The 12,357-nt window shown below is 39.7% G+C and overlaps 1 protein-coding gene and 1 long non-coding RNA gene across 4 annotated transcripts in view; one reads left to right on the top strand and one right to left on the bottom strand.

The window, feature by feature from the left end:
* LOC147825609 (uncharacterized) overlaps positions 1–6,581 on the top strand; it is a 45,333-nt gene extending 38,752 nt beyond the window's left edge. The window contains exon 2 of the long non-coding RNA XR_015440537.1: positions 5,780–6,581. This is a non-coding gene — a long non-coding RNA (uncharacterized LOC147825609). The remainder of the gene's footprint in view (positions 1–5,779) is intronic.
* Positions 1–10,897, bottom strand: part of Rhobtb1 (Rho related BTB domain containing 1) — a 131,492-nt gene extending 120,595 nt beyond the window's left edge. For 2 of the 3 annotated variants that reach the window (XM_004858267.4, XM_087185511.1), the window contains exon 1: positions 10,769–10,897. The gene's annotated coding sequence lies outside the window, so the exon portion shown is untranslated. Of the gene's footprint in view, positions 1–10,316; positions 10,380–10,768 lie in introns of those variants that run through there. The other variant, XM_087185512.1, reaches the window with a different exon arrangement.
* Positions 10,898–12,357: the final 1,460 nt, after the last annotated feature.

The raw sequence follows: 12,357 nt of genomic DNA, 5'->3' as shown, positions 1-12,357 counted from the left end.
TGTGTTCTGTGACAGAACAGCTCTTGGTTTTCCTTGCTCACATAGCAGTGCCAGCCAGTGAAAGAGCTAAGTCAATAGTGCTTTGTGAACATTTGGATTATTTACCGTGGCCCCTGTAGTGCTGGTAATTGGGGACACAGGTGGGGCTGTACTCACAGCATTCTTGGTTTACAGGTTCAAAATTTATCTCCAAAGCAGACCCAGAACCTTATCTCATCCCATGCTTAAACCCTTCCCTAATGCCACTCCCTGTCTAGTGACCACTAACATGTCAATATGATGTTTCTTTCTAATTTGCCTGCTTCCCAAGTATTTTTTAAGGATATACAACATATCAATATGTAAAATATTCTAAAATAGAACCAATTAAAACTGTGTTTCTGGTACAAATCACTTAGCAATTTCTCTATTTTATTTCAAAAACAATTATCTCCTGATTAATATTCTCCATTATTGCTCAAAAAACCCTCCAAATTTCTGTCATCTTCATTTAACTGAGATGATGACTCCTACCTTCCCTTGCCTCACCATGATCAAGTAATGTGGATTTCCTTCTGTTTGTTTATTCTCTTATCCTTTATAGGCTCATCCTTTACTGCTGAACCATTATGAGTGTGTTTTTCTGAAGATTTTGGTTCAAGAGTTCTTTTTTTTTTACCATTCACTTTTATCATTTTTCTCTAAGTGATCATATCCATCTCCAGACCTATGACTGTGAAGTCACAAGTTTATATCCAAACCCAGTCATCTTTGAAAAGCTCCACACCCATAATCCAATGTGTACTTTTTCTTTCATGTGAAGTCCGAAGACAGCTCAAGCTCAACATGTCCAGTTCCAAACTTAGCATCTGTCTTTGCAAATGGTTTCACTTCTAGTGTTTCTTGTCATTTCCCATGGTCTCTATATAAATATCACAGAAGATGGCCTGTCTATTCTACCTCTTACAGGTCTCTTGGATGCACTCACTTTTTAGAAATCACATATTCCTCATCCTTCCTCCTCTGGCCCTGGTTATCATTACCTCTCTACTGAAAATGTTCAACTGGTCTATATAGCCTTTGTCCCTTGCTAACCCATACTGCACCTTGTAGCCAGAACTATTGTTTTGAAATATAAAACTAGTATGACTAACTAGTCTCTTCATAAAACAAAACCCAAAACATAAAAACCCAACTTCTCACTGATCCTAGGATAATGGCATATTCCTTGATATAGCTAAAAAGACTTTCATGGTGACGTCCTCAGATTACATCTCCAGACCCAAGCAATGCACCCGCCTCTCCCCTCCAGACACCATGCCCTTCCTTCACCTGCCATGTTGCCCATGGTCTCTCTTGCTGTAAGGCTTTTCCATGCAACATGCCTTCTGCCTGTACAGATCTAGTGGACTCCTATACATCATTTAGATTGCCTTTTCTAGAATGTGTCTCCTGTGCAGCACTTAGAATGGTTTCAATTTTATATCTATTTGTGCCATTCTTCTATTGTCTGATCCATCTTCCCCACTAGACCACTGGTCAAGTGAAGGCAGGGAATAACTAGTGCAATTAATTGCATCCTAGCAGTCTCTGGCACACAGTAGGTAATCAACAAAGATGATGTTATTGAAAATATGATGTCTGGAATTAATATGAAAACAAACACAGATATAACATTTTACTGAATCTAGTTTAAAAATCCTAAAGATAAAGACAATGTTGACATAAGCCAGGAGACCATCAAGAACTTTGGATTTAAGAAATTAAAATAGAAGAGCTTCTTTTCTCATTCATATTCATAGTAGGTGGGTAGGGATGATAGGGATTTTTTTAAATAAAAAGTTTTTCTCCTGGGAAGAACTAATTGGTTTTATTATGTAAGATATATGCTAAGACAAGAAGGTAAAATTTCCCAACTTTATTCCCACCATTCTTGCTACTGCATATACCGATCAAGAGCCATTGCAAAGTGGAAGGAGGGAGGACTGGGACCAAAAATGTATTAGGGAGACAGAAGAGAGATTTCAAACATGTTTAAATCTCTGGATTGTGAATATTCTGCTAGGGACTCCTTTTTAAATCCTAGCTTCTAAAATCCATGTCATCAAATGCAATATAATTGTCTCTATTCCATATGGTGACAGAATTCTAGCAACTGTATCAGAATCTCAATAAACAGGCGAAACTAAAATGCTGCACAAATTGTTTTCCCTCAGTTACAATCCAGATACAGACCCCCACAACTCTCCAACACGGATTTTGTAAATTAGAATAGTATCAGTTATGAATGCACTTTTGCAATTATGAGAGTAAAAACATTCCAAATTGAAATAAGAAATGCCATCTGATTTCGATTTAACACAAAGAGAAACACAGTCCGTTTAAGAATGACAAATAAAGCTGTCAATGTGATCCATTTATAGCCCCTTAGAGAATGCCACAAATCCACATAATGTTCCGAGAAGCTAGTTATTGTATTTTCTCTCTCAAAGAGAGAAGGCGTAGCAGTCCTGGATGAATGCCTATCTAAGGAAAACTAAGGTTAGCAGGAATAACCTGCAAGAGTCAATGTCCTAGGCATGCTCTTGTCAAGGAAGAATGAAAGCTCTAGGGGTTTTATTAAATATTGAGTAACAACAGAAAGGATGGGCTGATGGAATGGAATTGTCTCTTCTTGGTGAGGTAAAAAGAGGATCTAAAAGAGGATGCAGGTGCCTCATTGTCTTTGGAGCACCCTCATTCCTGGCTCCACTGGCTTAATTAAGCCTCACTCCAAAGATGTACTGCTGACAACGATGATAGTAAGCTATAGAGTCTTAATTATAAACAGCCAAAGTCCTAGTTGTATTTGAGCAGTTTTTACTGGGTTATTTCTGGCTTATGCACAAAGGCACATGCCAAAAACAAAACGTTGAAAATATAATCTCTCTATTCCTTATTATTATACTCAGTCTTCCTTCTTTTAAGAAGCAGTTTTCTATTAAACTACATATACATATATTCATGTATAAGTATATATAAAATATGACCCTCTGCAAGGCATAACTGATTTTTTTCCTTCTTTGCATTGGCTGCTAAAAAACTGAGAATAAAATTTGTTACTATCTCCTAGCAAGAGTGTTGAATTTCATGGCATAAATTTTGAGTACGAGTCTCTCTCCTGGCCTTATTTTCTCTCTTAGCTTTATTTTTTCCTTGGACTCATTTTTTCTTACCTATTTGGGATATATTTTATATTGCTGTATAGTATGTATTTTTATTAGCCTTTCTGTATAAGTCTTAAATCCTTCCCATAGCTTAAATAAAATATAAACATTTATAGATACTCCTTTTTTCCTGTGGAGGGTTGCAAATTTTTTCAAAGCCAGCACATAATTGATTACCTTAAGTATATAAATATTAATATACTGGTATTTATAGTAATTAACTTTTTGTGATATATCATTCAGTAGACCAATTAGACTTTCATAGTATTTACACATAGGGTTTTAGAGCTTAGATTCTTAGCCTGAGCTCCATAGACTCTTTCAAGTTATATGCCAAAACTTGTGCATTGAGCTAAATGAAATAAATCAGACACACAAGCTTAAATATCACATGATTTCTCTTATATGAAAAATCCAAAGTATAAATAAATGAAACAGCAAAATTAAAGGTACATAATAAGAAACAGGGAGATCTTTTGCAAATGGGAAAGGGACTAAGGAATAGAGGGAGAAGGAAGGGATAGTAAAATGAATTAAGATGTGTTATGTACAGGTATCAACTCTCTATTATGAATGTAATCATTATGTACTACAAACGTACTAATACAAGTAAAAATTAAAAGAAAAATATTCTGCATAGAAATTTTTATTAAGAAAATGTTCTGGGATTTTAATCTAATTCTGAAAGGTGAATATAACCCCAAAAGATTAAAAATTACTGCTTTGTAGTAGATCAACTCTCAAAGGCCACCAAATCTTGGTTTTTATTTACTTAAGTAATTGAAAAAAATCTGTTGAAGACCTACTAAGTTCCTGTCACTATAGTAGAGGCTGGGAAAACAACTGGAAACATAGGCTTGACTTTTGCCCTCCTAGTGCTTCTAGTCCAGTGGGGATGGGGGCAGACTACAAAAAATAAACGTGAAACAACTAGATGAAAATATTGTATAATAAAACAAAGTTATGTAGCAGAAAGTTGTTTAGGTAGTCAGGGAAAATCTCTCTGAGGAGGTAACCTCTTACCTAGGCTATGAGAGATCTGAGGAAAGAACATTCCAGAGAAATGGAATAATGAATTCAAAGACCCCGAGGGAGATACAGGTTTAAGGGAGTCTACAGCTCTTCCAGAAGACATGAATAGTGGGTGGATTTCCAAATTCACATTTTCAATACTTCAATCTTAAAGTATCTACATGTTTTTCTGTTCTTTTTTTAAAAAGTTAGACTTCCTAATATGAGAGCACGATATGCCCAGAAAACAAAAATGCAACACATTTTGTTAGACATTAAATTATTCAATGAATATCTGAGTCTATAATTTTAAGTCACTTTCAGAGATGCTCTTAAGTTGCTTAGCACAGACCAAATAGAACCATAACTTACATATAGGAAACCCATAACACACCTTAAACCAATCCTGTATCGTTCTGCACCATAGGTTTATAAACCAAGTAAATATTAGGGTCCAGATATTTTAATGTGCAGTTTGAGAAAGGCATTATCCAACCTGTTAAAAATCAACGATGGATGAGTAGGACAAAGGAATACATAATGAAAATTGGACCTAAAAAAATTCTTTGAAATAGGAATAGTGCACCATATGGCTTGGAAAATGCTCTAAACAGCCCTCGGTATGTAAATCAGAAAATTAAGGTGTGATTAAAGAGTATAAACAGCTCCCAAATTATTAGATGCTTTCAAAAAACTAAAATTTGTATGAGTATATTAAGAAAAGAACACACCAATGAGATGACTATGATGCTAACTAAAGTCACAGAATTCTGTGGAGTGCTTACCAGGTGCCTAGCTGAAAGCTCCATGTACCTAGCCTTTGAGGTAGAGACTATTATTTGTTCTATTTTATTGACAAGGAGAAACAGGTTTAGAGAAGTAGAATGACTGGCCTGAGTCAGAAAGCTTGTTGGAGGAACCACCAGGAATTAGAATTTAAGCAGTGTGACTCCTTCAAGATACCATCTCCAACACCGTTAGCCCTATTGCTACAACTGCAGAAGCCTGATTGCTTTATGTGTTATCTCTAGTAACCCCATCTCCCCTTGCTATAATCTTTTGCCAGTTAGTTAAAATATTAGTTAAAATAAAACAAATGAGATGGCAGATATAAGAGTGACACAGATATTTTTTTTCAAAAGTTCTTTTGACTTTGGATCTGAGTAAATTATTTGGATTATTCATACTACCCCTCTTAGGAGAAAGCATGATGTGTTGAATCTAGTCATTTTAAACTTGTCAGTTAAAAGTACAAACATTATTTTGCTAACTTGTTTCTGCCCTCACTGTTTTTTTCTTCTCCTTGTTTTTTGATGATGAAATTTCAGGTTGGAAAAGGAGATTTTAAAGCTATACCCAAATTTAGAAATCAACAATCATTTCTCTTTTTTATTTCTGCAAAACTGTTTATGCAGACTGTCTGGAGGCAGTTCCCCTTGAATGGTCAGAAGGGCAGCAGCAGCATAACACAGTACCATTAACTGAATGTTCACACAGGACCACATGCTGTGCCGCATACTGTACAATTTCATTTCATCCCCACAACAACTCTTTTAGTAACTTCTCTTATTTCTGGTTCACAGCTCAGGAGACAGTGAGCCATAGAAGTTGCCGGCATATCAAAGTCCTTCCAGCCCACAAAAGGAGGAGCGGATGCCAGAAACAGAGACTCTGAAGCTCCCTACAATTCTCCACACCACTTCCTTTCCTTTGGCCATGCTCTGCTCCCTAATGGGCACATTAATAACACGTGATTTCCCAACACCACAGCTGAAATCCTTCAGACTTCAAGGCTGTCAATCATCAAGAGGTTTTTCTTTTCCTAACCTGCCCATGCTAATTTTTCAGCACTCTGCACTAACTACTACCCTCAAGGGCTAGGGAACTTGCCTCCTCTCAAACCTTCAGGTGTCCCTTCACCCTCTATGTAGCTAAATTCTACTGTTCTTAAAGGCCCAGTTCAAATTCCAGTTTTCTAAGTCATCTTCCAGAATTCTCCAGGTCAGAGTAACCAAGCAGAACAGATGCCTCTGCTGCCTGCCCCTGCAGCTGAGCTGATCCCGGAGAGCTACGGGAGGGTATGAGAGTGGGTTGGAGTGTGACGCCAGGCACTTTTCTCAGGAGCAGTCCAGAACTCGCCTCAGTTTCTCAAAGTTAACATCCACTCAGCAATCTCCCAATTCTGGAAACTAATGACATTAAATAGTAATTTTTTTTGAGCAGAGTTGCAAAAGAAATATTATGTGAGAGGTACTTACTAAAGCACGCCTTTTTGTACATTTAAAATTCAAATTTAACTGGGCATCTTTTAGTTGATCTGAAACTTTGGAGGGCAAGGGAATTCATTATTTCATCAAAACTTAACAGTAAACCCTTATTGCTAATTATTGACTTGTTTATGTGGTTCAATGGGAATATTGTAGAACATTCTCCTTTTAGGATTAATATCAGTATCAAACCAAGTAGCTATATCATGATGTATATATGCACATATGTGTTTAAACATGCATCCACACACCTATATATTATATATATGGTTTTTGGTATAAACTGATGCTCATTTTATCTAGTAAAACAATTTGATCTTCTATTTGCTAAATTCAAGCACACTGAACTCTCTTTTTGTTCTTTTTTGCAGTGTTCGGGATTGAACCCAAAGATGCTCTACATTTGAGCTACATACTCAGCCCATTTTTAAATTTTTTGAAACAAGTTTCTCTAAATTGCTGAGGCTGAACTCAAACTTGGGATCTTCTTGTCTCAGCCTCCCAAGTAGGTGGGATTATAATCGTGCACCACTGCACCTGGCTTCTTTTCTTTAAAATCCTCTCAGTGAGAATCTTAGAAAATTAAAAACACACCAAAATTATTATTGGACTTCAAAATCAGAGGCCATTTTATTGAGACATCACCAAAAGTATTTGTTAAAAATACAGTTGTCTGGGCACAGTCCTAGACCTATTCATTCAGAGCTGTGCATAATGGCTTCAAGCTATCTGGGTTTTACAAAAGCCTTTCACATGACTTTTGTTTACAGATGTAATGCTCTAGAAAAGACTTCTATAATTTAAAGGAGTCAAATTATTATTTTAGTCCTCAGTGATATGACACCTATCTTTTGGAGTTCAAAATATCAATGATCTTTTAATTGTATCTTGAATCTCTCACACTAGTGTTAAATGCTCAGCATTGTACATTTTTCTTTTGGAGTCTCCAAGCATTTAAAGAGAGCTGATTAACTAATGATAGGTACTAAAAGGCTGATTGAAGAATCATTAAAATAGTAGATGAATCACTGAAGTTTATACAGGACAGAAAAAAAAAAAAAAAGACTAGTAGACTGCTCTAATCCCCATTACCCAGAATGGGTCCAGACAACCTAATGTTCTTGGGGTTTGTGGACTAGAGCACCAAAGTTCAAAGTTCCCTGTGAACCCCAAAACTTTTGGCCTCCTGGTAGAAGAAACATTGGTGTGGGAGTCAGAGGGCTTAGGTTCATTGTTTTGGGGGCCTATATTTTGGGGGACTTTAATTTTCTCATCAATAAAACAATGGCATATACCTCATTCTGAGGTTCAGTTTCCAGTGCTGTAAAATGTGCAAGTCAGCCCATGTGCAGCACATCCATTTGTCTGTGTTCTTGACTACAGCCTGCTGTCTCCATCACTTTGCTTGGATCTCCAGTCGTAATTTAGGCTCACTCTCTCTAACAGTGGAAGATCAAAGATCCTTCATTTAGGTTACAAAGGAAGGGACAATATATTGGCCCTTCATACACATCCTTTATAAGAGATAACCACACAGATTCACTTACTGATCAACAACTATGTGTTATCTGTCACTGTTCTGGGTCCTAGGAATACAATAATGAAGTCAAATAAAAAGAGGTCTGGCCTCATACAGCCTATACTCTGATTGGAGAGAAAATAACTAAGCATGTGTACACTGAGATATAAATAAAATAACCTCTATTTGTAAGCAGTGGTGTGAAGGATCACTAAGGCTCAAGATAGAGAATCACAGAAGGGTGCTCAGGAGAAGCTTCTTAGAGGAGGAACGATTTGCTTAGATCTGAAGTAAGAAAATGTGAATGGGGATGGGGAGAAGGTTGGAGAAAGGGGCAGTTCAGGGGACAGCTTATTCTAGAGTCCTATGGGAGGGATATCTTGTGTACTTGGCAACCAAAATCCTGGAAAGGTTCCTTCCATCTCTGCGAAATAACTGAATCCAAAAGTAGGGAAAGGAGAAGTAAGGCTCAGAAGTGCAAGGCACAAATCTGAAGTCAGCATGATTAATGGTGAAACTCTTCAACACCTAAGTCCACGTGTGAGATCAGCTGAAGTGCTGGCCTGTCTTGCTTCAGGAACTGCTCACCTGTTTCTATGAGCCTCAGTTTTCTGGAAAAGAGACGATCTTTTCCTGTATGGGATTTAATGAAATAATGTGGCATGGTGCCCAATAAATGTCAGCTCCTGCTTTTCACCTAGTGCACTTCCACCTACGCCAAGCTGTTGGAAAGTCCAGATGACAGACAAAGTACGGCAGAGGTCATGTTGCTTGAACAAAGGAGGAGTGGCAGCACAGAGGAAGTTCTAGAATACTGGGCTGGGACTTAGGCAGCAGCTCCTTATCTGAGAGATCTGAGTGGAGGAAATGAGAGGAAAGGGCCACTAAAGTGGGACAACATCAAGGAAAAATATCCTCAACTTCTTAGTTTTGCTCCTAGCTTAATCTGCTAGTGGAGAATCTAGAGTACTCTCCATAAAACAGGAAAGATGACTCACATCAATATTTATACTTAAAATTAGCATATAAGAAATAGGCTGTACTCTAGGATACCAGTAAACAGAAGAATCACACGCTTTATTATTACAAACATGATAAGAGAAAAATGTTATGTTAACATGTCGCTCAACTGACTGGGAACAAGCTAATTAACTTCAGGATATTAAAATAATAGCTAGTATTAAGGGTGCTTAAAAACCAAACTCATGCTATTGGAAGAATGAATAATTTATTCAAGTAACTAGGAAGATTTTCTTCATTGACTATGAACAAAACCACAGACTGAACTTCAGCCTTAAAATACCAAGCAGCATATTTCGTAGATTAAAGCGGAGAGCTATTAGACTGTCCCATAAACCTGCAGGCCCTCCCTGGAGCCTTCCCCCAAGGTTAGGGAATGTTTATGGTTTTGGGGCACACATGAATCAGAGTCAAATACTTCTTAGTTTCAGAAGTTCGCTGGGTTCCTTTCTCCTAACCACAAGGTAAATGCCATTCCACATATAGCTTTTCAAAGTGCTGCTTACTTTATGATTCTCTGCCAATGCTGACTTATGGGAGAAATTTTATTTCAAAGTTTCATAGCATGCGAATCGAACTCATTATTTTGTTCCAAACTCATTGTTTAATTGACAGGAAACCTGCATCTAAGTCATCTTGTATGCATGGCAGAAGCAGCTACATAAATTTAACAATGGGTGGATTATTACTATTTAGCATATTTATGGAATTTTAGATTCAGGAAGCATTTTACAAATCTTTTATTAGTTAATCCCTACACTTTGCAGAGAGTCTGACAGGTGGTAAACAATGCTTTGGGTTTTAAATTACCAATTCATGAAAACTTTAATGGTGGGGGAAAATCGACATGGAGGCTCCTTGCTCCCAGATGTGCGCCTACTTTTCTGTTCTCACCAGAGACTAAGTCGAGAGCCCCAAGAAGACGGCTGGCTCACACCTGAAACACCACGGATAAACAGGAAAATACAAGGTTCTGCCCAGGTCAGCTGGCACAAAGGGGTACCCCTGACCAGCTGCACGGCGATGCCACAGAACGGGTTACCCCAGTAGCAAGCACAAGAAGGCATAAAAAGAAGCAAGTTTTCACAAAGCTACACAGTGAACTTAGTTTTAAATTTCACCATCACATCTTCTGGACTCACTTGATGCCACCAGTTAGCATTAATTCTCTCAAAACACACGCAAGTATATTGAAAAATAAAACCTAATTCAAACCAAGAGTTCATTTTTTTTTTCTTGCGAATTCATAAATTTAAAAAAAGATTAAGCTCCCTCGAATACTATTTCAAACTTTCTACAAGTCCTGTAACCTACCCCGCCTCCTGATGCCGGAAGGTGTTGGAAAGGAGTCTTACTCTTGATCCAAACCTTTTTACAACCCCGGGCTTTCAGAGCTGACAAACCAAGGGGGTGCGGGGGGGGGGGGGCATCCCGGCCGTGAGGGCCGGACGTGAGCCGCCGCAGACGCTGCTCTGCGAAGAGCCCGGCTCCGTCACGTCCTGCCCCGACCCTTATCTCCGGACGGACTGAGACTCGATCCCACTAATCCCCCGGCCGGCCAGCCTGCGGTGAGTGAGTGCGCGGCTGTGCGTCTGCGGAGCGGGACAGCGAGGTAGGAGGCGCAGTCGCCCGAGTCCCCGAGGCCACGCTCTGGGGCCCTGCCCCCGGCCGACCCGGCCGCACCAGGAAGCCAGGTCGCCCTGCCCGGGCGCAGAGCGATGCTCCAATCCCTGGTGTCCCAGTCCCCGCCCGCCGGCCCGCGCTACCTGGGGACGCTGGAGGCTCGGCGCCGCCGCTCCGGTCCTGCCGGGTGGCCGAGGCAGGAGCGCCTCCTAGTAAAACCGCGGCGGAGCTGCGACCCCGCCCTTTGCCTCCTGGGCCGCCCCGGCTCCGCTTTGCCACCTCGCCCTGCCCCGGCCGCTGCCACCTCTGTCCGTCTCCCAGCCCTGGCCGCCTCCCCAGCCTTCATCCCCATCGCCCGGCTCCCGGACAGGCCCAGGGCGGCCTCCCCACACCCACCTGGGGCTTGTGGGCCAGGAGGGAGGGAGGGGCCGCTTCTTCTACTCAGGAGACCAGGTCTAGGAAAGTTTCTGGCGACGATGCCAAGGGTCAGCGTTTTCTGGCAGGGGCGTCCCCGGGTCAAGAGATGGAAACTAACGCTTCCATCTGCAAGGTTCTGCTGACATCACAAACCGCGCATCTCCTGGTGTCCCGTGTCGTTCACAAGAACTTCATCACCCTGCAGCTTTGGCCTGATCGCCTTCCAGAGCCCCAGCCTGACATTTCGGAGAAAGGGTTTAGGAAATTTAATTTCTAAAGAAAAAATTAATGTTAGAACCACACACACACATGTATGAACTCCCTGCAGCAAGCTGTACGTATGGGTATGGTCATCTCTGAATAATTCACAGCCTCCAGGGACCAATATTATCTAGGCCGCAACTGCGACCCACTTCCTCCCTTTCAGAACTTCCATTCTTTTTACACTTTTTCATTTCTCCTGTCATGTGAAGGAGAAGTGAAAATAAGATGCAACAAAATCAATTTGAAGAGATTTTAACAGCTGGTGTAAAAGTTTATAGGAGAGGCAGTTCTGCAATCATTGAAAATAAGATTTGAAAATTGTAGACCTCGCTCTTCAGTTTTACTGTTTGTGCTTGAGCTTAAATAATGTGGGGCTAGTGGTATCTAGTATAATTTTAGTAGAAATAACACTAAGAATTATGAAGTACACTAAATGTGTAGTATGGTTATGAATGTCAAATAAGGACAAAACACTGTTGACAGAAGAGTGTGTTGACTGAAGAGCTGATCGTATAGAAAACCCAACAACTCTTTGGAGCAGTACAATTGATTTATCTTAGAGTTTATTTAATACATAAGAGGACACAAGAGGATAAAGAGTCTTGGTAGCCCCAGCTGCAATGAACAAATTCAATTCCTATTAAATATAGTATCTCTATTTTCTTCTGTTTCTAGTCAAATATAATTTCAAGATGACCTGTCATTTGCACATGCAAACACACACACTTGTTACCTGTTGTTCCCCTTGAGAATGACAATGACAATTTGATTGTGATACTAGTTCCACAGAAGGCACTCCAGTATATGTTGAAAGCATATAAACTACTGTGTTACATTGGTACTGGTCATTAATTATTTCTGGAGGGCATGACCAGTACAAAAAAAAGTATCAAATTGTTTTGGCTAGAAAGGGAAGTGAGTCATGAGACCATGGACACTGAGAAATTGTAGTTTGCTCATTATGTACCAAATAAACACCAAGTATGGGGCATCACACTTTCACATCAAAATGCATCAAGCACCAAGTTTGATGAGTTTCAAAGCAGCTAAG

This window comes from Heterocephalus glaber, unplaced genomic scaffold (assembly GCF_053883595.1).
Source record: "Heterocephalus glaber isolate CG9 unplaced genomic scaffold, H.glaber_assembly_v1.0 deba00001497, whole genome shotgun sequence".
In the NCBI taxonomy this organism is placed as follows: domain Eukaryota; kingdom Metazoa; phylum Chordata; class Mammalia; order Rodentia; family Bathyergidae; genus Heterocephalus; species Heterocephalus glaber.
Note: the sequence above shows the minus strand (reverse complement) of the source record. Positions and strands in the feature narration are given on the sequence as shown.